Source organism: Bubalus kerabau, chromosome 2 (assembly GCF_029407905.1).
Source record: "Bubalus kerabau isolate K-KA32 ecotype Philippines breed swamp buffalo chromosome 2, PCC_UOA_SB_1v2, whole genome shotgun sequence".
In the NCBI taxonomy this organism is placed as follows: Eukaryota; Metazoa; Chordata; class Mammalia; order Artiodactyla; family Bovidae; genus Bubalus; species Bubalus kerabau.
In genome coordinates, this window is record NC_073625.1 from 58,179,880 (window position 1) to 58,206,787 (window position 26,908).

Consider the following 26,908-nt stretch of genomic DNA (forward strand, 5'->3'; position numbering starts at 1 on the left):
AAACTGGGTACACAGTTGTTAAGGACAAAAAATTCTTAGAGGTGAGTGATAATAAACAATGAAGTGGTCATAAACAGCTTCAGATAAATTATAAAGGTTCTGCAGAGAATTTCAGAATTTTTAAAATTAAGTATTATAATTATTGGATATATTTAAGATGAGGGTTTGCATATGTATAAACATTCTCTAAATAGCAAGTAATGTTCAAATGCTTACATGAAGGTTAACCAAGACAAGTCTACTAAAGAGATTTTGATTTTTAGAAATTAATATCCAACATAGTAATCATTCTTTAATCGTTTGTAAAAGGGGAATGATGCTCTTGTCTGTTCAGCATCCTCTCCCTATTTCATTCTGTGTGTTCTGGTTTTGCTTTACAGGGAAATGTTTTACCCTGAAATTTAACAACATTTGTTCAAAAGAGGGCAGTGTGTCTTCATAAATGTAAAAAAAATGCATATATAAAACAAGATTCCCATATGTTTTTTAATTTCAATCATTTGAAACTATTGAGTGTAAATGAGTTTGAATATAATGAATAATGCTTAATTTAAGAAACTTTTTGAAATGAACATTATTTTTACTTAAGTTGTTTTAGCATCATGTTAACTTACATAAACATGGAACATAAATGATTTGCTTTACACAATGGTCAAAGATTAAATCCTTAGGTAATCAACAGTATTCTCAGTGTAAAATATGGTAAAATACAATTAAGGTACTTGTAGATTTTGCTGAGTTTTAGTATGCATTCGTTTAATTTTCAAGTAGAGTGGGAAAAATTTACACATTCCTTGGCTTTGTAATTACTATTTTTCTTTTTTTTTTCTTTTTTTTATTATTATTTTTTTTAAAATTTTATTTTATTTTTAAACTTTACATAACTCTATTAGTTTTGCCAAATATCAAAATGAATCCGCCACAGGTATACATGTGTTCCCCATCCTGAACCCTCCTCCCTCCTCCCTCCCCATTCCATCCCTCTGGGTCATCCCAGTGCACCAGCCCCAAGCATCCAGTATCGTGCATCGAACCTGGACTGGCAACTCATTTCATACATGATATTTTACATGTTTCAATGCCATTCTCCCAAATCTTCCCACCCTCTCCCTCTCCCACAGAGTCCATAAGACTGATCTATACAACAGTGTCTCTTTTGCTGTCTCGTACACAGGGTTATTGTTACCATCTTTCTAAATTCCATATATATGCATTAGTATACTGTATTGGTGTTTTTCTTTCTGTCTTACTTCACTCTGTATAATAGGCTCCAGTTTCATCCACCTCATTAGAACTGATTCAAATGTATTCTTTTTAATATTTTTCTATACTACATATTAGAGTTTAAACCAGAATTGTTGTTTCTGAAAGCATTATTACCATCTTCTGAAAGATGTATCCATAATGCAATGAAGAAATTTGAATTCATAGTGACCTAGAAAACATTCCCTCATTCTAACTTGTAATGTGCTAATCCAAATTTTGCTATCTATGCAGGATAGAATAAAGTATAAGGCAAAGTGTTTAGCTTTATTTAAATATGGGTCATTTTAAAAGGCTTTGTTTTTGAATGATATACTAGAACGAGTGAGAGAAAAATATCTGGAAGAACTGAATCATATGATTTAAGCAGAACGAAGTCCTGAACCTGGCATTATGTGATCATAAACTTATGCCTTTTTGTATCTTGGTCCAGTGTAGAATTTCTTTATGGACTATATAGGACTTCCCTGGTAGCTCAGATGGTAAAGAATCCTTCTGCAGTGCAGGAGATGCGGGTTCTATCCCTGGTTCAGGTAAATACCTTGAGGAAGAAAATGGCAATCCACTCCAGTATTCCTGCCTGGGAAATCCCATGGACAGTGGAACCTGGCAGGCTACAGTCCATTGGGTTGCAATACAAATATAGATCTAATTGCTATGCACAGTTTAAACAACAACTGTACGATGAACGCTAGTGTATTCATCATCCAAGTTAAGAAACAGGTAGATGCCATGTCTTTGAAACACCCTATCTTGGTTATTGATTGGATCCTCATCATTCTTTTTCTCCTGGATCCTCACCATTCTTCTTCCCTTTCTCCTAGGACAGTGATCACACTAACTGTGCTAATCACACTGTTTTATTTCATTAGTGAAAAGCTGTTGGCATTTGTTAAGAGAAGCATATGGCTTTATCCTTTGTGTTTAGCATATTCATTGTTAAATAATTTTGTAATGTTGTATTAATATTTTATTTGTAAAATTCTCAATCTGGCCATAACCTGTTCTCATTTTTAGCCATCTGAGATAGAAATTTTGCATCACTGATCTGAAATGATAACGACCTGTAATTTTATTTACTCACACAGTTCTCAACTGGTTTTAATAACAATGTTAAACAAATTTTACAAAATTACTTGAGGCTGTTTCTTCCTGTTTTATTTATTCCAGATTTCTCTTTCCTTCTGTCAGAAACTCAAATATCTCTATGCCTTGGAGATATTCCAAAGGCATTTGCCTTGAAGCATGTATCATCCCTTTAATCTTTTTTGCCTTCTAACTCACTTCTCTCTGCTACCCCCCTGGAAAGTCTTCTGATATTTATTGCATCAATTGGCAAGATATGAAAATGGTGGCAACTCTCTATATATGCATGGTCAACTGTCACAATGACTTTAATGACTATTAATATAGAACAAAATGTACAAGAGAGGTGAAGAGTGTTTGCAAGCATTCTATGCTGTTTCCCTGGCAAATCCAATTAATTACTTATAGAGAGTTTTCTGAAATATCCTTCTGGGTATACTTGGTCAACAGATTCTTTTTAAAAATGGTAACAGATTCTTTTTAAAAATATATCTAAACTGTTAAATAAAATATAATGGGATATGGAAACACACAACATTATATTTATACCCATTTTAATTATTTATGAAATAATAAATATTTGCGTCCTCCCCAAATGCATATGCTGAAACCCCAGTATAATGGTATTTGGGGTTGGGGGCTTAGGAAGTCATTAGGTCATAAAGGTGGAGCCCTCATGAATGGCTTAAGAATACCAGGTGGCTCTCTTGGTAAAGAACCTTCCTGCCAATTCATGAGATGTTAGAGACATGGGTTTGATCCCTGGGTTGGGAAGACACCCTGGAGAAGGGAATGGCTGCTGTCTTGCTGTATTTCACTGTGTGCACACTTTGCTGAACCCAGGGTAGGCAAGGTGTGAGCCAAGAGGCTGGAAGAAGACTTGAGGAACTGTAGAAACTGCAGACACATTTATTCTCTCCTGGTTGATGCAGCAGCCATAACAGTAGACACATTATATTCTCTCCTCTCATGGCTGACCCAGAGGACACAGCCATGACACAGCAATAATGCTGCTGCTTTTTAAGTGGAGCTCGTATAACAAAAATAGCCCATGCCCAACCAAGTACATCATGATGTGCGTGTAAAGTGCTATGAGTCATCTCAGCTGTTACATAGTCATCATTTACAAAATAATGGGGTGAGAGGACCTGACCATGCCATCTTGGCTAATTTGCTCTTTCCCTGCAGCTACCAACTCCAGTATTGTTGCCTGGAAAATCCCATGGACAGAGAAACCTGGTGGGCTACAGTCCATAGGGTCAGAAAGAGTCGGACATGACTGAAGTAACTTAGCACACACACACATTATAAAGGAGACCTTGGAGGAAACAGTGACAAACTGTATTTTCTTGGGCTCCAAAATCACTGCAGATGGTGACTGAAGCCATGAAATTAAAAGATGCTTACTCCTTGGAAGCAAAGATATAATAAACCTAGACAGTGTATTAAAAAGCAGGGACATCATTTTACTGACACAGGTCCATGTAGTCAAAGCTATGGTTTTTCCCATAGTCAGGTATGGATGTGAGAGTTTGACCATAAAGAAAGCTGAGCTCTGAAGAACTGATGCGTTTGAACTGTGGTGTTAAAAAATACTCTGGAGAATCCCTTGGACTGCAAGGAGATCAAACCAGTCAGTCCTAAAGGAAATCAGTCCTGAATACTCATTGGAAGGACTGATGCGGAAGCTGAAACTCCAATACTTTGGCCACCTGATGCAAAGAACTGACTCATTGGAAAAGAACCTGATGCTGGGAGGGATTGGGGGCAGGAGGAGAAGGGGACGACAGAGGATGAGATGGTTGGATGGCATCACTGACTCGATGGACATGAGTTTGAGCAAGCTCCAGGAGTTGGTGATTGACAGAGAGGCCTGGCGTGCTACAGTCCATGAGGTTGTCAAGAGTCGGACACGACTGAGAGACTGAACTGAACTGAGAGAGCTCCCTTACCTCTTCTTCCATGTGATGACACACTGGAAAAAATATCCATCTGTGAACTAGGAAGTGGGCCATCGCCAAGTACTGGGTCTGCTTGTACCTTCGTCTTGGAACTCTCAGCTTCTAGAACTGTAACAAAGGCATTTCTGCTGTTTAAAAGACAGACACCACGGTATTTTTATAGCAGCCCGAATGTATTAAGATATCGTCAATTCCAGGACTTCCATGAAACCACTGTGTTTTTAAAAGCGATTTTTGAATTTCACACTGTAATAGGAAAGAGAATCAGTTGCTGATTAAAAATATCCATTTTCTCTCATTTTGTAAATTATAAGAATGGACATTGCCATATTCCTAAGCAGCATCACTATTTGTTTAAATCAGATAAAATTGACTTCTCTAAGGAAAACTTTGCTCCATCAACAATGTTTTTGTAGTCCTTGACCACTTGTTTTATAAAAAAAAGCAAAACATGCAATATCAGAGAATCAACATTAAAAATAATTTGTCTGTTTTCACTATAAGGTGAGAAGATAAATGATTTCATCAGCAAAGGCTATACTTGATATTATTGTTTTAGTCCAGGAAATATACTATACAGCTATGAACATCAATAGTTAATTTATCTTGCATGCTTTTCTCTGGTGAGTATGTTTCATAATGCGAGGTCCACTATAATGGAAAAGAAGAAAGAGAAATTAGTAGTTTAAATATCAAAAAATTAATATTTTAAATTTTAAAATACTAATATCTAAATGTTATATCTTTATAGTCAATTGCAAATGCAGTTAGATAAAAGCATTTAATTGTCCCCAGTAATAAATTAGTAAGACAGAATATATTAATTAATAGTATGTAGTAAAAATCAGACTAGTTATTATTATGCACCCATATTATACCATATATAACTTTGCAACAGTAAATACTAATTTGATCTATATGCGTTACTAAATTATTTCTTAAATTATGATATAAATCTCAAGTGTTTATATTTTTCTAGTACAATACATTTTTGTAGTAACTTTCACACAGTACCAAATTTGAAGTGGTTAAATAAAATATAAGATATTACACAATTATAGTATTGCAACAATAGTGGAGTGGGTAGCCATTCCCTTCTCCTGGGGATCTTCCCAACCCAGGGATCAAACGCAGGTCTTGCACATTACAAGCAGATTCTTTACAAGCTGAGCCAACAGGGAAGAGTTACCACACTGTCACTTACAGTTTTAACAATCTCTCCAGCCACTGAAAATATACAAGAACTAGATGGAATACTGATTTCTCTAAACTGTTTTACTGAGGCACTAATCATCAGAAACAACAGACAAGCCACCAAGGACCATTATGCAAAAAATATAATCAATGTTGATTGCTTTTATTGTGGTTTGCACATGCTTATTTCATTATTTCTTCATTTCCTTTGATTTGCTGCCAATTTTCTATCGTATTTTACAAAAACACTAATAAAATTATTAATGAAACATATTTGTTTTGAGTTAACTGGAAAATCTAGTGGAAAAAAGCAGAGTAAGAGGAAATTGATCACATTTTATATTCAATTTAGTAACTTTCTTATCTACTTAGGAAGGAAAGGGACACACTTCAGTTGGTATTTTGAAGAGCACATGGAATACAATACAATTGCCAAAGGAAAAGAAAGTCAGTTGATATCTACACAATTGCTGGAAAGGGTTAGGCTGATTACTTATTTCAAAATAATGAAAAGGACTTCAGTGGTACATAGTTTGGTTTTCCAATTATATATTAAGATTTCTAGAGTAGTAAAGACATATGAAACACAAAATTTCCTCAAAAAATTAAATTATTTCAAAGGTTGAGATTGCTACTGTATGCTAATTAATGTTTAACTTAAAGGTTGAGCTGAATTCAGTTCAGTAGCTCTGTTGTGTCAGACTCTTTGGGATCCCATGGACTGCAGCACGCTAGGCCTCCCTGTCCATCACCAACACCCAGAGTTTACTCAAACTCATGTCCATTTAGTCAATAATCCCATTCAACTATCTCATCCTCTGTCATCCCCTTCTCCTCCTGACTTAAATCTTTCCGACATATAGGTTCTTTTCCAATGAGTCAGTTCTTTGCATCAGGTGGCCAAAGTATTGGAGTTTCAGCTTCAGCATCAGTCCTTCCAATGAATATTCAGGACTGATTTCCTTTAGGATGGACTGGTTGGATCTCCTTGCAGTCCAAGGGACTCTCAAGAGTCTTCTCCAACACCACAGTTCAAAAGTATCAATTCTTCAGCACTCACCTTTCTTTATACTCCAACTCTCACATCCATACATGGCTACTGGAAAAACCATAGCCTTGACTAGATGGACTTTGTTGTCAAAGTAATGTCTCTGCTTTTTAATATGCTGTCTAGGTTAGTCATAACTTTCCTTCCAAGGAGTAAACGTCTTTTAATTTCATGGCTACAATCACCATCTGCAGTGATTTTGAAGGCCCCCAAAATAAAGTCTGCCACTGTTTCCCCATCTAATTGTCATGAACTGGACATGGAACAACAGACTGGATCCAAATAGGAAAAGGAGTACGTCAAGGCCGTATATTGTCACCCTGCTTATTTAACTTGTATGCAGAGTACATCATGAGAAACGCTGGACTGGAAGAAAAAAAAGCTTGAATCAAGATTGTTGGGAAAAATATCAATAACCTCAGATATGCAGATGACACCACCCTTATGGCAGAAAGTGAAGAGGAACTAAAAAGCTTCCTAATGAAAGTGAAAGAGGAGAGTGGAAAAGTTGGCTTAAAGCTCAACATTCAGAAAACGAAGATCATGGCATCCAGTCCCATCACTTCATGGCAAATAGATGGGGAAACAGTGGAAACACTGTCAGACTTTATTTTTTTGGGCTCCAAAATCACTGCAGATGGTGACTGCAGCCATGAAATTAAAAGACACTTACTCCTTGGAACAAAAGTTACGACCAACCTAGATAGCATATTCAAAAGCAGAGACAATACTTTGCCAACAAAGGTCCGTCTAGTCAAGGCTGTGATTTTTCCTGTGGTCATGTATGGATGTGAAAATTGGACTGTGAATAAAGATGAGCACTTAAGAATTAATGTTTTGAGCTGTGGTGTTGGAGAAGAATCTTGAGAGTCCCTTGGACTGCAAGGAGATCCAACCAGCCCATTCTGAAGGAGACCAGTCCTGGGATTTCTTTGGAAGGAATGATGCTAAAGTTGAAACTCCAATACTTTGGCCACTTCATGCGAAGAGTTGACTCATTGGAAAAGCTTTGATGCTGGGAGGGATTGGGGGCAGGAGGAGAAGGGGATAACAGAGGATGAGATGGCTGGATGGCATCACTGACTCAATGGATGTGAGTCTGAGTGAACTCTGGGAGTTGGTGATGGACAGGGAGGCCTGGCGTGCTGCAGTTCATGGGGTCGCAAAGAGTCGGACACGACTGAGTGACTGAAATGAACTGAACTGAACTGATGGGACCAGATACCATGGTCTTAGTTTTCTGAATATTGAGCTTTAAGCCAACTTTTTTACTCTTCTCTTTCACCAAGAGGCTCTTTAGTTCTTCTTCACTTTCTGCCATAAGGGTGGTGTCATCTGTGTATCTGAGGTTATTGATATTTCTCCCAGCAATCTTGATTCCAGCTTGTGTTTCATCCAGCCCAGCGTTTCTCATGATGTACTTTGCATATAAGTTAAATAAGCAGGGTGACAATATACAGCCTTGACGTACTCCTTTTCCTATTTGGAACCAGTCTGTTGTTCCAGTTCCAGTTCTAACTGCTGCTTCCTGACCTGCATACAGATTTCTCAAGAGGTAGGTCACGTGGTCTGGTATTCCCATCTCTTTTAGCATTGCCCACAGTTTGTTTTGATCCACACAGTCAAAGGCTTTGGCATCGTCAATAAAACAGAAATAGATGCTTTTCTGGAACTCTCTTGCCTTTTCCATGATCCAGTGGATGTTGGCAATTTGATCTCTGGTTCCTCTGCCCTTTCTAAAACCCACTTGAACATCTGGAAGTTCATGGTTCACATATTGTTGAAGCCCGGTCTGGAGAATTTTTTGCATTACTTTACTAATGTGTGAGACGAGTGAAATTGTGTGGTAGTTTGAGCATTCTTTGGCATTGCCTTTCTTTGGAATTGGATTGGAATGAAAACTGATCTTTTCCAGTCCTGTGGCCACTGCTACTTGTTCCAAGTTTGTTGGCATATTGAGTGAAGCACTTTCACAGAATCATTTTTCAGGATTGGAACTAGGCCAACTGGAATTCTATCTCCTCCACTAGCTTTGTTCCTAGTGATGCTTTCTAAGGCCCACTTGACTTCACATTCCAGGATGTCTGGCTCTAGGTGAGTGATCACACCATCATGATCATCTGGGTTGTGAAGATCTTTTTTGTATAGTTCTGTGTATTCTTGCCACCTCTTCTTAATATCTCCTTCTGTTAGGTCCATATCATTTCTGTCCTTTATTGAGCCCATCTTTGCATGAAATGTTCCCTTGGTATCTCTAACTTTCTTGAAGAGATCTCTATTCTTTCCCATTCTATTGTTTTTCTCTATTTCTTTGCACTGATTACTGAGGAATTCTTTCTTATCTCTCCTTGCTATTTTTTGGATCTCTGCATTCAAATGGGTATATCTTTACTTTTCTCTGTTGCTTTTCACTTCTCTTCTTTTCATAGCTATTTGTAGGGCCTCCTCAAACAGCCATTTTGCCTTTTTGCATTTCTTTTCCTTGGGGATGGTCTTGATCTCTGGCTCCTGTACAATGTCATGAACCTCCATCCATAGTTCATCAGTTAACTTATAAAGTTATAGTTAACTTATAAACAGCCTCATGCTGCTGCTGCTGCTAAGTTGCTTCACTTGTGTCCGACTCTGTGCAACCCCATGGATGGCAGCTGACCAAGCTCCCCTACCCTGGGATTCTCCAGGCAAGAACACTGGAGTGGGTTGCCGTTTCCTTCTCCAATGCATGAAACTGAAAAGTGAAAGGACAGTTTCAGTCGTGTCCGTCTCTGCGACCCCATGGACTGCAGCCTACCAGGCTCCTCCCTCCATGGGATTTCCAGGCAAGAGTACTGGACTGGGTTGCCATTGCCTTCTCTGAAAAAGCCTAATAGAAAACAACAACAACAAAAAATTAAAAGTTAAAGCCCTGTTTTAAATTTGGGTCACCTATTTTTATTTGTTTCTGTTTTGCCACTGCTTTAGCAGTCAACTTCTCAGGCTGTAAATTTCTCTATAAATAGTATGTTGCAGGGCACAGAAAAAGGCACTGAACTTCAATCTTTAAGCTTTTGATTAACGTTATGGACTGAACTGCTCCTCCTATCCCCTGATCAATTCACATGCATAAGCCCTAATATTCAATGTGATTATACTTGGCTATAGGGCCTTTAAGGAAATAATTAAGGTTAAATAAGGTCATAAACGGAGAAGGCAATGGCACCCCACTCCAGTACTCTTGCCTGGAAAATCCCATGGATGGAGGAGCCTGGCAGGCTGCAGTCCATGGGGTCGCTGAGGGTCATACACAACAGAGCAACTTCACTTTCACTTTTCACTTCCATGCACTGGAGAAGGAAATGGCAACCCACTCCAGTGTTCTTGCCTGGAGAATCCCAGGGATGGGGGAGACTGTTGGGCTGCCGTTTATGGGGTCACGCAGAGTCGGACACGACTGAAGTGACTTAGCAGCAGCAGCAGCAGAGTTCATAAAGTGAGGTCCTGATACAATAGGAATGATAACCGTATAAGAAGGAGAATATCCATCAGTGACCTCTCTCTGTGCACACACACAGGATAAACAATGTGAGAACAGGAGGAGAAAGTCATTATTTGAAAGCCAAGAAATACGTCTTATGAAATACTAATCCTGTCTGGCACCTAGATGTTTGACCTTGAGCCTCTAGAATTATGAGAAAGTAAGTTTCTGTTACTTTAGTAAGTCATTCTATGGCATATGCTTATCTTACATGGCAGCCCAAGCAGACAAATACACCTCATATAATTTCCAAATTAAGAGAACATTCTTAATCTCTGTCTGTGAAGACTGGGGTTTTTGGCAAAAGTTGAAGCAATGTCCCTGTTTCAGAAACTCTGTCCAGTAGGAAAATCCAGAAACTATTGATTGTCAATGAAGTGAAATAGAATTCCTGGAAGAAATGGTCAAATCTAGGGGTGGGGAAGGCAGAAATACAAGATGGACCAGGAGCATTTGTTGTGATAGAAAGCAAGGAGGTGAACAAAATACCAAAGGATGGGAGCAGGTCCAAGTGACACAGAGCCCAACTTGAAAGATGTCACCTAGTTTGGTTCCAAAAAACAGAGAAAGATCACACATGGTTATGGCACATCTCCAGATGCACAAAGGCACTCATAGTCTCAGATTCAGTCTTGTAGAACACACTTGACTGTGGAATTTCATTAGAGATGGATAGAAGAGGAGATAGGGAAAGGGGGATGATACTCTGGACTTTGTTTCCTTTTTGGCAGTAGAAGGCAGTGGAAAACAATTAAATTATCAAGGGAAGAAATTTAGAAATTCACTAATAGGTTTTTAAGAGCAAGACTTCAGGATATATCTGTGATTTTAAATTAAAAACAAAGGAGATAAGGCCCATTGGATAAGCAGACCAAGTGGAACACTAGGTAGCTGGGGACCTGTGGTTAAATCTGTAAGCCAAGAAGCCAAAGAAAGAAGAAGAAAAAGAGAAAAAGAAAAACAAAAACAAAAAGAAATTAACTCTTGAAAGATGGTCAATTTGATTAAAACATAAAATGAGTTTAAAAACTTAAAAACAAAGATAATTTTTTTAATTAATTTTGTCATATTGTACTAGTTTCTGCTGTACAGCAAAGTGAATCATCTGTGTGTGCGTGTGTGTGTATACATATATCCTCAATTTTGGATTTCCTTCCCATTTAGATCACTACTGAGCACTGAGTAGAATTCCCTCTGCTATACAGTAGGTTCTTATTAGTTATCTGTTCTATACATAGTATCAGCAGTGTATATATGCCAATCCCAATCTCCAATTCATTCCACCACCACCCCCTTCCCCTTTGGAACCCATACGTTTGTTCTCTACATCTGTGTCTCAATTTTTGCTTTGCAAATAAGAAATACACCTCATGCGAAGAGTTGACTCATTGGAAAAGACTCTGATGCTGGGAGGGATTGGGGGCAGGAGAAGGGGACAACAGAGGATGAGATGGCTGGATGGCATCACTGACTCAATGAACGTGAGTCTGAGTGAACTCTGGGAGTTGGTGATGGACAGGGAGGCCTGGCGTGCTGTGATTCATGGGGTGGCGAAGAGTCGGACATGACTGAGCGACTGATCTGATCTGATCTGATACTATTTTTTTAGATTCTGCGTACATGCCTTTATATTTACTTATTTTTTCTGACTTACTTCACTCTATATTACAGTCTCTAGATCTATCCATCTCTCTGCAAAGGTATAATTTCATTCCTTTGTATGGCTGAGTAATATTCCATTGACAATATGTACCACATCTTCTTTATCCATTCCTCTGTTGATGTACATTTAAATTGCTTCTGTGTGCTGGACATTTTAAATAGTGTTGCAATGAACACTGGGATGCATGTATAAGAAAAATAAATTTTAAAATAATTTTTGAGAGGTCAACTCCATATTGCTACAATAAGAGGTTGTTGAAGGGACTGGCCAAAATAATCTAGTGCATTGGAGCCATGGGATAACCACAATCATTGGTCATAGTGTATTTTCAAGACTATTGCTATGATTTTCACATCTATTACAAAATATCAGTGGGATACCATAAACTATCATGGGTTACATTGGGCTTCCCTGGTGGCTCAGACAGTAAAGAATCCACCTGCAACATGGGAGACCTGGCTTCCAATCCCTGGTTTGGGAAGACCCCCTGGAGAAGGAGCTGGCTATCCACTCCAGTATTCTTGCCTGGAGAATTTCATGGACAGAGGAGCCTGGCAGACTACAATCCATGGGGTCCCAAAGAGTTGGACATAACTGAATTATATAGTACTTTATGATCAATTACTCAAGTCTAAAAAATGACAAGAGATATTTCCATTTGATGATCTTAAGGCATTAGTGTTCTTTAACTATTATTATTAGCTTTCAAAACTATCTGGGATGCTTTCTTTTCTCAATAAAAATTTTCCCAAATGCTGAAATTTGAAATTAAATCACAAGAAGGACCAGATTCACTATAAATTACCTTTCATTGAAGTTACTTCTTATTGACAGTTATAGCATGCAAATTTATTTTTTAAGTTCTGGCTATTATTCCTCCTTATACTTCATTGTGCCTTCATTATACTTCCTTATGCCTTCATTTACTGGAAGGCAGTGCTCTGTGTTATGAACATCTCTCCTGGTTCTGAGCGTTCAGGCAGTAGGCCTCCTAAAATCTATAAGGAAACAAAGATTTTCCTTTTAACCTTAGATTTCTCAGTTTGACATTGTCAGATTACTCCACCGTTTTTACTAAATAGAAAGGACAATAACTTAAACATACACTGTTCTTATTGTAATGCAAAACAATGCCAAATTTGAACTGATATCAAAAGTCAAATACAATAGTTTGAGTTTTCATGCTAGTCAAGTCCTTAGATTATTATGAAAACTGCTCTTAGAAATTTGCCACTACGACGGTGAATTTAATGAACACTGACATATTTTTATTGATCTAGGTGTTTCATAGCAAGTTTTACAGAACCTGGCATTTAAGAACTTGGATTTTAAAGCAGTCAACACTGATATTTGACTCTAAAGCAATGGTATTTGAAATAGAGAGGAAAAGGGGAGACTGGAAAGATGAACAGAAGTGATGCAGTGATAGATCATAAAAAAAATACCACTACATTATAGCTGACTCAGATAACAACTGCATCCCACCTTTTAATTATATCCTTACAAGGGAATGGATGACTCAAGATCAAAATTCTCTGCAAGACTGAGGTATAAACAGGCATAGGAGAGTCTCAAAACAATAAAATCAAATAACACTTTGGATGTAGGGATGTGATTAAGGGAACACCTTTGACAAACAAGGCTTTATATTCGTCTGCTAAACATAAATGCTTTGCTGAAAAAATTACTGGTGTTTTTGGTTTTGCTTTTAAATTATTGGAGGAGTGGAATTAGCCATGGACACCAATGTTATAAAGAGCCAGTTACATATATACATGACATAGGAATCAAGGATACTTAATGGGAAAATCACAGGGTTTTTTCAATAAAGAGTGATGGGATATTTGAATATTTATATGCAAATGAATGCAACTGGACCAATGTCAAAACATCAGTCAAAAAAAAAAAAATAACTTGAAATGGTTAAAGACTTACATATAAGACCTAAAACCATGAAACTCCTAGAAGAAATTGTAGAAACAAAACTTCTTAACATAAGACTTAGTGATACTTTTTTTTTAATGACACCTAAGGGCACTTCTCAAGTTTATGGCTTGCAAATAAATTAAATTTTCTCATTCTGTAAGTTATCTTCTCATTTTATTGACTGTTTTGTTTTCTGTGTGTGTTTTTCTTTAGTTTGATGTTATCCAACTTTTTCATGTTTGATTTTATTGCCTATGCTTTAGGTGTCATAAAAAATCATTGATATAAAATTGATATTGAATTGATAAGGGTTCAATACCCAAAGTGTTGTTCCCAGGTGGTACTAGTGATAAAGAACTCACCTGCCAATGCAGGAGACAAGAGACACGGGTTTGATCCCTCTGTCAGGAAGAGCCCCTGGAGGAGTCAAAAGCAATCCATTCTAGTATTCTTGTCTGGAGAATCCTATGGACAGAGGCTACTGGTGGGCTACAGCCCATGGGGATTGCAAAGAGTCAGACATGACTGAAGTGACGTAGCATGCACATACACACACACACAAAGCATATGAAGAAAGCATACAATTCAAAAGCAGAAAACTAAAACATCAAATTTAAAGCAAGCAATGGACCTGCATAGGCTTCCTCGGTGGCTCAGATGGTCAAGAATCTGCCTGCAGAGTAGAAGAAATGGGTTTGATCCCTTGGTTAGAATGATCCCCTCGAGAAGGGAATGGCTACCAATTCCAGTATTCTTGTGGTCTGGAGAATTCCAAGGACAAAGGAGCCTGGCAAGCTGAAGTCCATGGGGTCACAAAGAACTGGACATAACTGGGTTACTAACACTTTCACTTCACTTCAAAATGGACCTGAATGGACATTTCTCCAAAGAGGATATATGAAAGGCCAAGAGGTACATGAAAAAATGTTCATCATTAGTAGCCATTAGAGAGAATGCAATGGCACCCGACTCCAGTACTATTGCTGGAAAATCCCATGGATGGCGGAGCCTGGAAGGCTTCAGTCCATGGGGTCGCTAAGAGTCGGACACAACTGAGCGAATTCCCTTTCACTTTTCACTTTCATGCCCTAGAGAAGGAAATGGCAACCCACTCCAGTGTTCTTGCCTGGAAAATCCCAGGGATGGGGGAGACTGGTGGGCTGCCGTTTATGGGGTCACACAGAGTCAGACACGACTGAAGCGACTTTGCAGCAGCAGCAGTAGCAGGGAAATGGAAATTAAAAGCACAGTGAGATATAAACTTATGTCATTATTAAAACTATGAGTTAACAAATGCTGGTATAGATGCAGAGAAATGAAACACTTGTGCATTGTTGTGATTGCAAATTGCTACTGTTACTATTGGGACTTCCCTGGTGGCTCAGAGGTTAAAGCATCTGCCTCCAATGCGGGAGACCTGGGTTCGATTCCTGGGTTTTGAAGATCCCCTGGAGAAGGAAATGGCAACCCACACCAGTACTCTTGCCTGGGGAATCCCATGGATGGAGGAGCCTGGTAGGCTACAGCCCACAGGGTCGCAAAGAGTCGGACACGACTGAGCGACTTCACTTTCACTTTCACCGTTACTATAGGAAACAGTATGGAATTTCTTTAAAAAATTAGAAATAGCACTAACATATGATCCAGCACAGTGCGTGTGGGTCACAACATACTGTGCAAAATTCTTAAAGAGAGGAGAATACCAGACCACCTCACCTGACTCCTGAGAAATTTGTATGCATGTCAAGAAGCAACAGTTAGAACCAGATATGGAACAACAGACTGGTTCCAAATTGGGAAAGTAGTATTTCAAAGCTGTATATTGTCAGCCTGCTTATTTAACTTATACAGAGTACAACATGAGAAATTCCAGAAACAATCTGGAATCAACATTGCTGGGAGAAATATCAATAACCTCAGATATGCAGATGACACCACCTTTATGGCAGAAAGCGAAACAGTGTCAGACTTTACTTTTTTGGGATTCCAAAATCACTGCAGATGGTGACTGCAGCCATGAAATTAAAAGACGCTTACTCCTTGGAACAAAAGTTATGACCAACCTAGATAGCATATTGAAAAGCAGAGACATTACTTTGCCAACAAAGGTCCGTCTAGTCAAGGCTATGGTTTTTCAAGTGGTCATATATGGATGTGAGAGTTGGGCTGTGAAGAAAGCTGAGTGCCGAAGAATTGATGCTTTTGAACTGTGGTGTTGGAGAAGACTCTTGTGAGTCCCTTGGACTGCATGGAGATCCAAACAGTCCATTCTGAAGGAGATCAGTCCTGGGATTTCTTTGGAAGGAATGATGCTGAAGCTGAAACTCCAGTACTTTGGCCACCTCATGCAAAGACTTGACTCATTGGAAAAGACTTTGATGCTGGGAAGGATTGGGGGCAGGAGGAAAAGGGGATGACAGAGGATGAGATGGCTGGATGGCATCACTGACTCAATGGATGTGAGTCTGAGTGAACTCCAGGAGATGGTGATGGACAGGGAGGCCTGGCGTGCTGCAATTCATGGGGTCGCAAAGAGTCAAACACGACTGAGCGACTGAACTGAACTGAACTGGTGAAAGTGAAAGAGGAGAGTGAAAAAGTTGGCTTAAATCTCAACATTCAGAAAACTAAAATCGTGGCATCTAGTCCCCATCACTTCATGGCAGATAGATGGGGAAACACTGTAAACAGTGACAAGCTTCATTTTCACCATCACTGTAGATGGTGATTGCAGCTATGAAATTAGAAGATGCTTACTCCTTGGAAGAAAAGCTATGGCCAACCTAGACAGCATATTAAAAAGCAGAGACATTACTTTGCCAGTAAAGGTCCATCCAGCCAAAGCTATGATTTTTCTGGTAGTTATGTATGGATGTGAGAGTTGGACTATAAAGAAAGCTGAGTGCCAAAGAATTGATGCTTTTGAACTGTAGTGTTGGAGAAGACTCTTGAGAGTCGCTTGGACTGCAAGGAGATCTGACCAGTACATCCTAAAGGAAATCAGTCTTGAATATTCATTGGAAGGACTGATGCTAAAGCTGAAACTCCAATACTTTGGCCATTTGATGCGAAGAACTGACTTATTGGAAAAGACCCTGATAAAGAGTAAAGGCAGGATAAGGGGATGACAGAAGATGAGATAGCTGGATGGCATCACCGACTTGATGGACATGAGTCTGAGGAAGCTCTGGAACCTAGTGTTGGACAGGAAAGCCTGGCTTGCTGCAGTCCATGGGGTCACAAAGAGTTGGACATGACTGACAGACTGAACTGATGATCCAGCAATTTCACCTGTGGGAATACATTCAAGTGTAACAGAAGTACTAACTTAAAATTATATCTGCATGCCCACTTTCTTAGAAGTACTATTTGCAATAACCAATATATGGACATAGCCTACATGTTGAATGGACAAGTGGATAAATGAATGTATTAATGGGAAAGAAGCTGTATGATCCATACATACATGTGTTGCTATGTGATACACAACTTGAGTGAGTAAATCCTAAGAGCGCTCATCACAAAGATAATTTTTTTTCCTGTATTCTTTTTTCTTTTACCTTTTCTTGTAGCTATGTGAGAAGATGGGCTTCCCTGGTGCTCAAGATGGGCTTCCCTGATAGCTCAGCTGGTAAAGAATCCACTTGTAATGCAGGAGACCCCAGATTGATTACTGGGTAGGGAAGATCCACAGGAGAATGGATAGCCTACCCACTCCAGTATTCTTGGGCTTCTTTTGTGTTTCTGCTGGTAAAGAATTCCCCTACAATGAGGGAGACCTGTATTCGATCCCTGGGTTGGAAAGATTCCCTGGAGAAGGGAAAGGCTACCCACTGTAGTATTCTGGCCTAGAGAATTCCATGAAGTGCATAGTCCATGGGGTCACAAAGAGTTGGGCGCAACTGAGTGACTTTCACTTTCATGTGAGAAGATACATACTGGCTGAAACATTGTGGCAACTATTTCACAAAATATTTAAACCAAACCATCAAACTGTATGCCTTAAACTTATATGATAATGTATGTCAATTATTTTTCAATTAAAAACTGGAAAAATATATGAATGTGAAATTTCTATTTCCAAATATTCTCATAAGAAGAAAACAGAAACCCTTACCAAATTATATAAAAATATAAAGAAGGGAAGTCTTTTAAAAAATATCACCAAGGGATAAATATTATTAAGCTTAAATCGTCTCTATAGAATCTCCCTTATTTTTATTTTTCCCCTTGAGTTGCATACCTACACACAGTGAAGGGCAATGAGTCCTGCCTGTGAGTTGAGAGGCAAATCTCAATAACCTTCTCATAGTCCTGAATGTCTTCTGAACAGATTCATTGATATTCTTGAACATTTTTTTGTTACATATGTTTAAGGATGTGCGTATAGGAAACAGCCATGAAGGATAGAAAGGTTATTTCTCTCCAGGACAAAGAACAGGTGTTTTATTCCTCTCCAGAATAAAAAAGAAAATGTCTTTATCTGGAGAAAAGGTTGGACACATTTCTTAGCAGCCACATGTGAAAGACTGAAATTTCCTCATCAATCATGCAAGTATGTTGACTGTGCAGAATCTGAGCCGCTCTCCATTGTCTAGTGGGACTTGGTGATGAGAGAAGCTATTGAGAACATAAAACATATGCTCCTTGCTGTGCCATGAATGAGAAAGTCCATTGGCTCTGACCCAGAAAGTCTTGTGTCTTCTGCTACCATGTATGGAACTGTGATAAACTAACATGTTAGCTTGCAAGTGGGATAAAATCTTTGCCCCTTTTCAGCTCTTGAAACCATGTCTATATTAGTCCTTACATGATTAAGTTTATGCCAGAATCGAGGCAATCAGTGTCATCTAAGAAGATTGAACTTACTGCCTCAGATCTTCACTCGTTTTATATTTTTTAATTGAATCTGCTCTCTCAATCAAATTGAAATTCCTTCTACTATTTCAGACAAAAATATATCATAAAGGTCAGATAATCTTATGTTTGCATTTTAAATAAAAAATACTTCCATAATGAACAGCTCTGTCCATCATGCAAGGCTGATAAATGAGTGTGCACATTTGACTGTGTGATTTGACTTTAACTTTACAAAGGAATACTGCTTTTGAAGTGAGTGGATGTTTTGTTGTTGAGTTTTTAAAAATTGTATTGAAATATAGTTGATTTACAATGATGTCTAGTTTCTGCTGTACAACAAAGTGAGATACATTTATATATATCTACTCTTTTTAGATTCTTTTTCCATGTAGATCATTACAGACTCTTGAGTAAGAGTTTCCTGTGTTATATGGTAGGTCCTTATTAGTTACTTGTTTATATATATATATATATATATATATATATATATATATATATATATATGAAATTAAGTGGTTTTCACTGCCTTAATGTTGCCTCTGCCTAATACTTCTGAGGAGGTTCAAGACAAACCTCCCCAAATGTGCCACTGCGTGGCATGTGAAGTATTTTGAGCTGAAGACAATCAATGCTCAAAAAATTCATAAGAGCTTTTTATATCTCATTTAACTACCTAATGAAATGTATATCAAGGTGTAGTTAGAGAAAGAGCTACTTTTTTGAAAAGCACAAAGATAACTTTTATCTGCCTGACCTACCTGTTAATTACCAAGCCTGCTTTTCTGATTGTCCTATGAATTAGCTTCCTTCCTTTTGAAAAGCCCCAGGCCACTGGCCCACTCATTAGCTCAGAATGGCATAGAGGCTTCAACCACACAAATGACTTTTGAGGAATCTTTGGGATTCCAAAATGTACACAGTTGAGTTTGTATTTCTTTTATTCATCTGTCTTATGTCAATTTAATTAGAATAGCCAAAGAGCCTAGGAGGTTAGAGGAAGAAAAATAAAATTACGCCTGAAAACTTCCTTTCAATTTGCCCATTGTGTAAAGAATGCAATCTGAAGGAGACTATAAGTTTAAAAGTTTTTGCCCAGCAGAAGTTTGCTTAATAGCTTAACTTTACATAAAGATAGTTAAAGTGTTAGTCACTCGGTTATGTCTCACTCTTTGCGATCCCATGGACTGTAGACAACCAGGCTTCCCTGTTCATGGGATTTTCCAAGCAAGAATACTGGAGTGGGTTGCCATTCTCTTCTTCAGGGAATCCTCCCAACTCAGGGATAGAACCCAGGTCTCCTGAACTGCAGGTGGATTCTTTACCATCTGAGCCCCCAGGCAATTATCACTGTTTATAATCTGATTCTCAGCTGACTTTGATGACACAAATAAAACAATTTCAATCTCTTAAGAATTAGTTCACATTAATAAATCTCATAAACTGATATTAAACAGTGTATCAGTTATTGAATTGTAATGAGCAATGCAAAGTCCTTGAGGATAACCAGCACATTTCTTCATTATAGGAAACAAATTTTAAGACACATTTTAATCACAAGTTTGTTTGAAAAGGATGACATATAATATGTAATGACATCTGGTTGTCAGAAGTACTGAAAGCCTCCATCTAAACATGAGAATATATGCCTGCTAAACAGACTTCCCTGGTAAAAATTCTGCCTGCAATAAGGGAGACCTGGGTTCAGTCCCTGGGTCAGGAAAATTCCCTGGAAAAAGTAATGGCTACTCACTTCAATATTCTTGCCTGGAGAATCCCATGGATAGATAAGCCTGGTGTACTATAGTCCATGAGGTGGCCAAGAGTCAGATGCCACTGAGTGACTTAACACAAACAGATTTCACAGTAAAATAAAATAGTGAGTCTGTACATCCCCTTGGATTTGCTAACTGGGGAAGGCCAGTTTCCCCTTCATATCTCAGTGCTGAATTTTAATAAGTATTTAGATACTCTTACTAATTATTAATAATTATCTCTTTTGTCAAATTGTGTTTAAGTACAGGAATATTTCTAGCAGAATTTTGCACACTCCTTAGAACGCAATTCACTAAAACTTCTAGAATAACTTTGGATATCTCTTCCTCTCCTGGGTCCCAAAGAATATCCGTGGAAGTTATATAAATTGTATAAACTACTCACTTTGAAAAGACATTTTAATCTTTGGGGGTATCCTTAATTTCCATCATTATAAATAAAAATATACAATAGGCCTTGGCAAATAAGGAATACAAGTGTCAGAACATTCCTTAGAAGTTTATATCTCAAGTTTTGGCTATCTTGTGATAGATACTTTTAGTTTATTTATACTATCCTAGCACTAGAGTTTTCATTAGGCTGAAATGTGGGCAGAACTTGTTTGCCACTTCCTAGAAAGATGTGAGGAGGAAGAATCCTATTGATTTTATTTCTAGCTCTTGGCTTCAAGCAAAAAGAGCAAAAAAGGCCTCCCAAGAGCCTTAGCTACTCTGAGCGAGTGGTTTTATAAATAATTGAGTTACCTACTCTGGAAGAAAATTCTTTCTTTCCTTATATTTTGTGATTTTTCATTGAAATTTTCTTTTGACATTCTGTTTATTCTAAATAAGGATTCTGAAAAAGTGAGTTAACTATACCAGTTAATCCACAACAAGCAGAAATATTAATTTATACCTGATGTTATATCCGGACAAATGTCTAATGAATACATTCTCATTGTCTAACCTGGTTATATGATGGAATATTATGCAATTTCTAGTGGAAAATAGAATATTCCATCCCTTTGGCATGGGAACAATTTAAAGGTAAAAGCATTTAAAATGAAGCAAACACATTAATTTTCCTACATGCTAACACTCAAATTGCAAACTTTCAAAGATGGAAACATTATAAACCTATTACAGTACAGTACTATATAGCCCCTATTGTGTTAGTTGGGTGCCTAAGCTAATTTTGTTGGACTTACGAACAAATTGGTCTTATGAATGCACTCTTGGAATGTATGTAGGGGACTTAAAAAAAAAAAAAAAAAGTGAGACTGTTAACCTCTCAGTCATGTCTGACTCTTTGCTACCCCATGGACTGTAGCCTGCAAGGCGCCTATGTCCTTGGGATTCTCCAGGCAAGAATACTGGAATGAGAAGCTATTCCCTTCTCCAGGGAATCTTCCTGACCCAGGGATCAAACATGGATCCACGTTGCATACAAATTTTACCAACTGAGCCACTAAATAACAAAAGCTTTCTGTCTTCCCCCTATTTGCCTAAAATAAGGATATAAATGTACAAATGTGGCCCTCCTCCTCTCTCTATGTGGAAGACAGAAGATACTCATTGGAAACAACTGTAAACCTTTATCGCTCAGAGACATCATCAGGAGGGTCAACATGGAAAATCTTGCTAAACCAACTTTTATCAGGCATTTGTTTCCCCATATCTTTACTTTCCACAGTATTCCACTCCTGGACTCTCAAGGTCAATTTCCTTTGCCTTGTTAGTTCTCTAAAAATGCATTGTTATTTATTATGGTGCTATGTAAGTTCAAATTCACATCATTGTTAGATATATACCTGATGCCCATATTAGAAACTTGTGTTTGTTAATCTTTCTATCTGTCTCTTGTTAGTCTAATATACAGGGCCTGGCCAAAGAGCCAATGAGGGTAGAGGGAAAAATCATTTTTTTTTCTCCCCTACAAAAGCAATTGTGGATTTCTGACACATTGACTTATTTTTACCTTCACCATCAGAAACAATAAATATTAGGTGCTCTTAAAATCTTGATTAATATTAAGTATATTTTATAGAAGATTACAATGATATTTTAAAATTCTCATATTGACAGGGAAGGAAATTATTTAAAGAATTTTTGCCAGCTAATGAAGGAAATAATTATAAATCCATTTTCTAAAAGTGTTTTTAAATTAAATAATAAACTATTAATTTTTTTAAAATTTTATTTTATTTTTAAACTTTACATAACTGTATTAGTTTTGCCAAATATCCAAATGAATCCGCCACAGGTAAACTATTAATTTTTATTAGTAAGTCATTTTTCCCTCTGAGGAACTTAAACATACTGCCCATACATATGACATGTATGAATGTCAAAGTTTAATTAGAAATCTCAAAGACAGAAATACCAGCTACTACCTAAGGCTGAAAAGAAAGAATAGCAGTATTTAAAGACTGAATTAAAAAGTAGATAAAGTCAAGACTAAGAAAAACAAGGGAAAACAATTTTTCATTAATTACAAATTCCACTTTTTTTCTGATGAATGAATTCAAGCAACTTCAATAAATTCAGTGTCCTCCTTTCTGTGATGCCTCTAAATTTCCTCCTGCAAGTCAGACTGAATTTGTTAGACATCCCCCTTACTGATGTGTACTCCTGAAACACAGGCACAGCTATCCTTTCACTTAACATGAATTCATTTATAAACTTTCTGTTTTTTTGCCTGGCCTCTCTTGATGGCATCTTATTTGTTTTCAAACACCAGGATCTGGAATAATTGATCTGTGTGTGTGTGTGTGTGTGTGTGTATGTGTGAAGTCATTTCAATCGTGTCCAACTCCTTGCGACTCTATGGTTCCACCAGGTTCCTCTGTCCATGGGATTTCCCAGGCAAGAATACTGAAGTGGGTTGCCATTTCCTTCTACAGGGGATCTTCCTGATCCAGAGATCAAACCTTCATCTCTTAAGTCTCCTGCATTGACAGGCAGGTTCTTTACCACTAGCACCACCTAGGAAGCAATTTATCTAGTATCTTTTAAATAAATATATGTTTAATGAATGAATGCATTAAAAATATATTACCAGGGAGAAATTTAGGTAAAAACTGACTTTTATTTTAGTCATTCTCAATTCTACTTTTAACAAGCATAAATTATGAGATCTTGAATAAGAATAAATATATCTTTCAGTTTCTTATTTGTAGATTACAATAATTGAACTTGTTATAGCACACACACACACACACACACACAAACACATACTATTGAATGCATATCCAAGTTCATCTTTCTCTATGCTTTTTAGTAAAATCGTAGATTTGAATGGGTAGTCACTCCATTCTTGAGCCCAATTATTTGGTAAGTGGAAACTCTCCTTTGACCCTGGAACTTTATTTTTCTTTGGTCTGTTACAAAGTTTCTCAAATTTAGATCTCTAAGAAAACAGCTTAGAAATTATGGAAGCTCCATAAACAGAAGAGAAAGAAAGTGTATTTAAGGGAATGATGAGAGGGCATTTGCTAGATCTGGAAAATAAAAATCTAGATGCATGATACCCATAGAATTTCAAGCCAATGGAACATAAGAGGTGATCATCAAGACACATTATAGCAACTTATCAAAAATCAATGACAGAGAGAGAATTTTGAAAACAGAAAGAGAAAAGAAACTCATCATATACAAAGGAACCCCCATCAGATAATCAGCAGATTTCCCATCAGAAACCTTGCAGACTGGGAGTCAGTGAGATGATTTATTCAAAGAGCTAAAAGAAGGAAAGAGAAAAAAGCCCTGCCAATCAAAACTGGCACAACACAGTGAACCAACTATGCATCAATTTAAAATAATTTTTTTAAAAGGGGGGAAAAAGCACTTGAGAAAATAAGAACAAATCCTATTTGTTATTCTCTCATTTTAATAAACCATACCACAGTACTCATGTGTTGAAATGCCATTTATATCTACTGCACATTTTCCATTGCTACTGATAATTTTTTTAGACTAAAACTTATCTGAGGCAAACCTGACTTAGTAATGGTCATCTTAACTCCTGGCTTTTTAATCTCCAGTCAGATTTTTATAAAAACAAATTATCACCATTCCTGAAAATTTAAGATTATTCTCTCACTTCCTAACACAATTATAAAATACTCAGTTTCAAAAAAGAAATAAAAATCTACACTTATCCAAGGTTTGGACTCTCTTCATACTTTTTAATTCCCTTAATAGTCTCTCATCATTCAATTTACACAGCTCTATTCTTTCCTAATTTTCTAATTTTTACAAACAACGTCTTCTGGAGTATATTTCTCTTAGAGACTATAACATGTTAACCTAATATTGTCATGATATTATCTTATTTTCTGCTTTATGAGATGTCCTATCATATCATCAATTAAACTGGACTCAGTGACAACCTTCATTATGAAGTATTCACATAGGGATCTTTATTCTTGGAATCCTGAATAACATTTTCTTTCAACATCACGCATTTGAGCATATAAACTGTATTAGATTGTATAGCTAAGTATGTGTATCCAATGCTATTAGGGGTCCAAAGCTCAAAGTCTCGGTAAGAGATAGAACCAGGACACAAATTAACTCCTCAAGATCCACGAGGGCAGGGGCATAATTTGCACCTCATAGTTCCCCTCAGAATATCCAGTATCCTGCAGAGCACACATTTTGTGCTGTTTTTATTTCTTTAAAATAGTGGGATGTTTTGGACACATGAAATTTAAAGAAGATTATAGAGAGGATAAAGCCTGTCCACTTTGTCTCATTTAAGCTGTAACCACTCACTGCCTGTCTGTGCTATATCTGATGGCATGAATCATATCTCCTCCTCAAGGACTACAAGCAGGGAGCGTTTCAGTTTGTAACCTAATATGACTGCACTGAAATGTGGTCTTATTAGAGCTATTGTCAATGGACCTGTCAGATTCAACATGAGTTCCTGTCATTGTCTTCAGAGGAATGAGGTATTACTTTGATTGATCCGCAGAGTTGCCAGTTGCTTGACATCATTCAGCTTTTCTCTGGACTTTGAATGAATTCATGGCTATCAATCAATATGTATACATATATATGGGAAACTCATCTGGGAAATCTCTTGGCATTAATATGCCAAATCTTTGTGATTTGAGCCAAATGCGTTGGATAAAAGTACATTATTGGATCCTATAGACAAGGAATATTTGTACTGCAAGTTACATTTCAAAGCCAAAGTAACTAGTTACTGTTTTTTCTAATATAAAATGGTATTTCTATAACTTAGCTTCCAAAATAGGAGAAGGCAACGGCACCCCACTCCAGTACTCTTGCCTGGCGAATCCCATGGACGAAGGAGCTTGGTAGGCTGCAGTCCATGGGATTGCTAAGTGTCGGGCACGACTGAGCGACTTCACTTTCACTTTTCACTTTTATGCATTGTAGAAGGAAATGGCAACCCACTCCAGTGTTCTTGCCTGGAGAATCCCAGGGACAGAGGCGCCTAGTGGGCTGTCATCTATGGGGTTGCACAGAGTTGGACACGACTGAAGCGAGTTAGCAGCTTAGCAACAACTTCCAAAATTGTGATTTTTACTTCCTAAATTAATAAAATATCAAGTATAAAAATGATTGTAAAATTATGAGGTAGTTTACTGAAAACTCAAATTTTAATGTTAGTGATTCTATGGAAAACAATGGCTTAGGGATATCTTGAAATTTGTCATTCAAATGTATGCATTTTTGTTAATAAATGATGTTTCTAGGAACTTTTTCAAAATATTATTGAGATGACTTTAAATCCCTGAATGGCTGATGCTATAGTTTGAATATTTGTGGCTCAGATTTACCTCCCCCAATTCATACCTTGAAATCCTAATACCTACAGGGAATACATTAAGAGATGGGGTCTCTTAGAGGATACTAGGTCATGAGAGTTGAGTCCTCATGATTAGAATTATTGCTTTTCTTAAAAAACAACAACAACAGTACAGGTATCCTTCACTGTTTCCACCAAGTGAGGACAGAGTGAGAAACAGCAATATTTAGAAATGGGTTCCCCCACCCAGATACCTACTCTGCTTTAGCACCAGCCTTCATGGTCTATCCAGCCTATGGTATTTCTGTTATGGCAGCCTGTATGGATTAAGACAAATGATTAGGGGTGGTTTGATAATAAGCTTTGAGGATGGAAGTCATGGAAGTTTGAATAATTTTCATCCTCACTTATCTTGGGTCTTCTGTGAGTATACATGCCTATGTTAAAACAAAACAAAACAAAACAAAACAAAAAACAAAACTACTAGTATCTTTGAGTCTACTCTTTAATCCTACAGTATCTTCATCATTTTAATCATCAAATCCTAACCACATCTTCATAGAATTTAGCAGCTGACACAACTTTTGTCATAATACAAGTGACATTAACCAGGTCACCCTGCTTGGGGTGGGGCAGGTCATTCTGTAGGCCAGATATATTTTATTGCTGGACTGGGAGGTATTCATTCTGTCTCTTGGAAGGCCTGAGAATCTGACTTTAGCTCTTGGATAAGGTAAATGTAAGTGGATTAATTAACGCAACTTAATGTTTTCTGATGTACTATTTAAGAGTCAAAACTCCCCTTGTGAAAACCAAATTCAGTTTATTTGTGAGTGGTTTTCACCTGACAGACAAGAGAG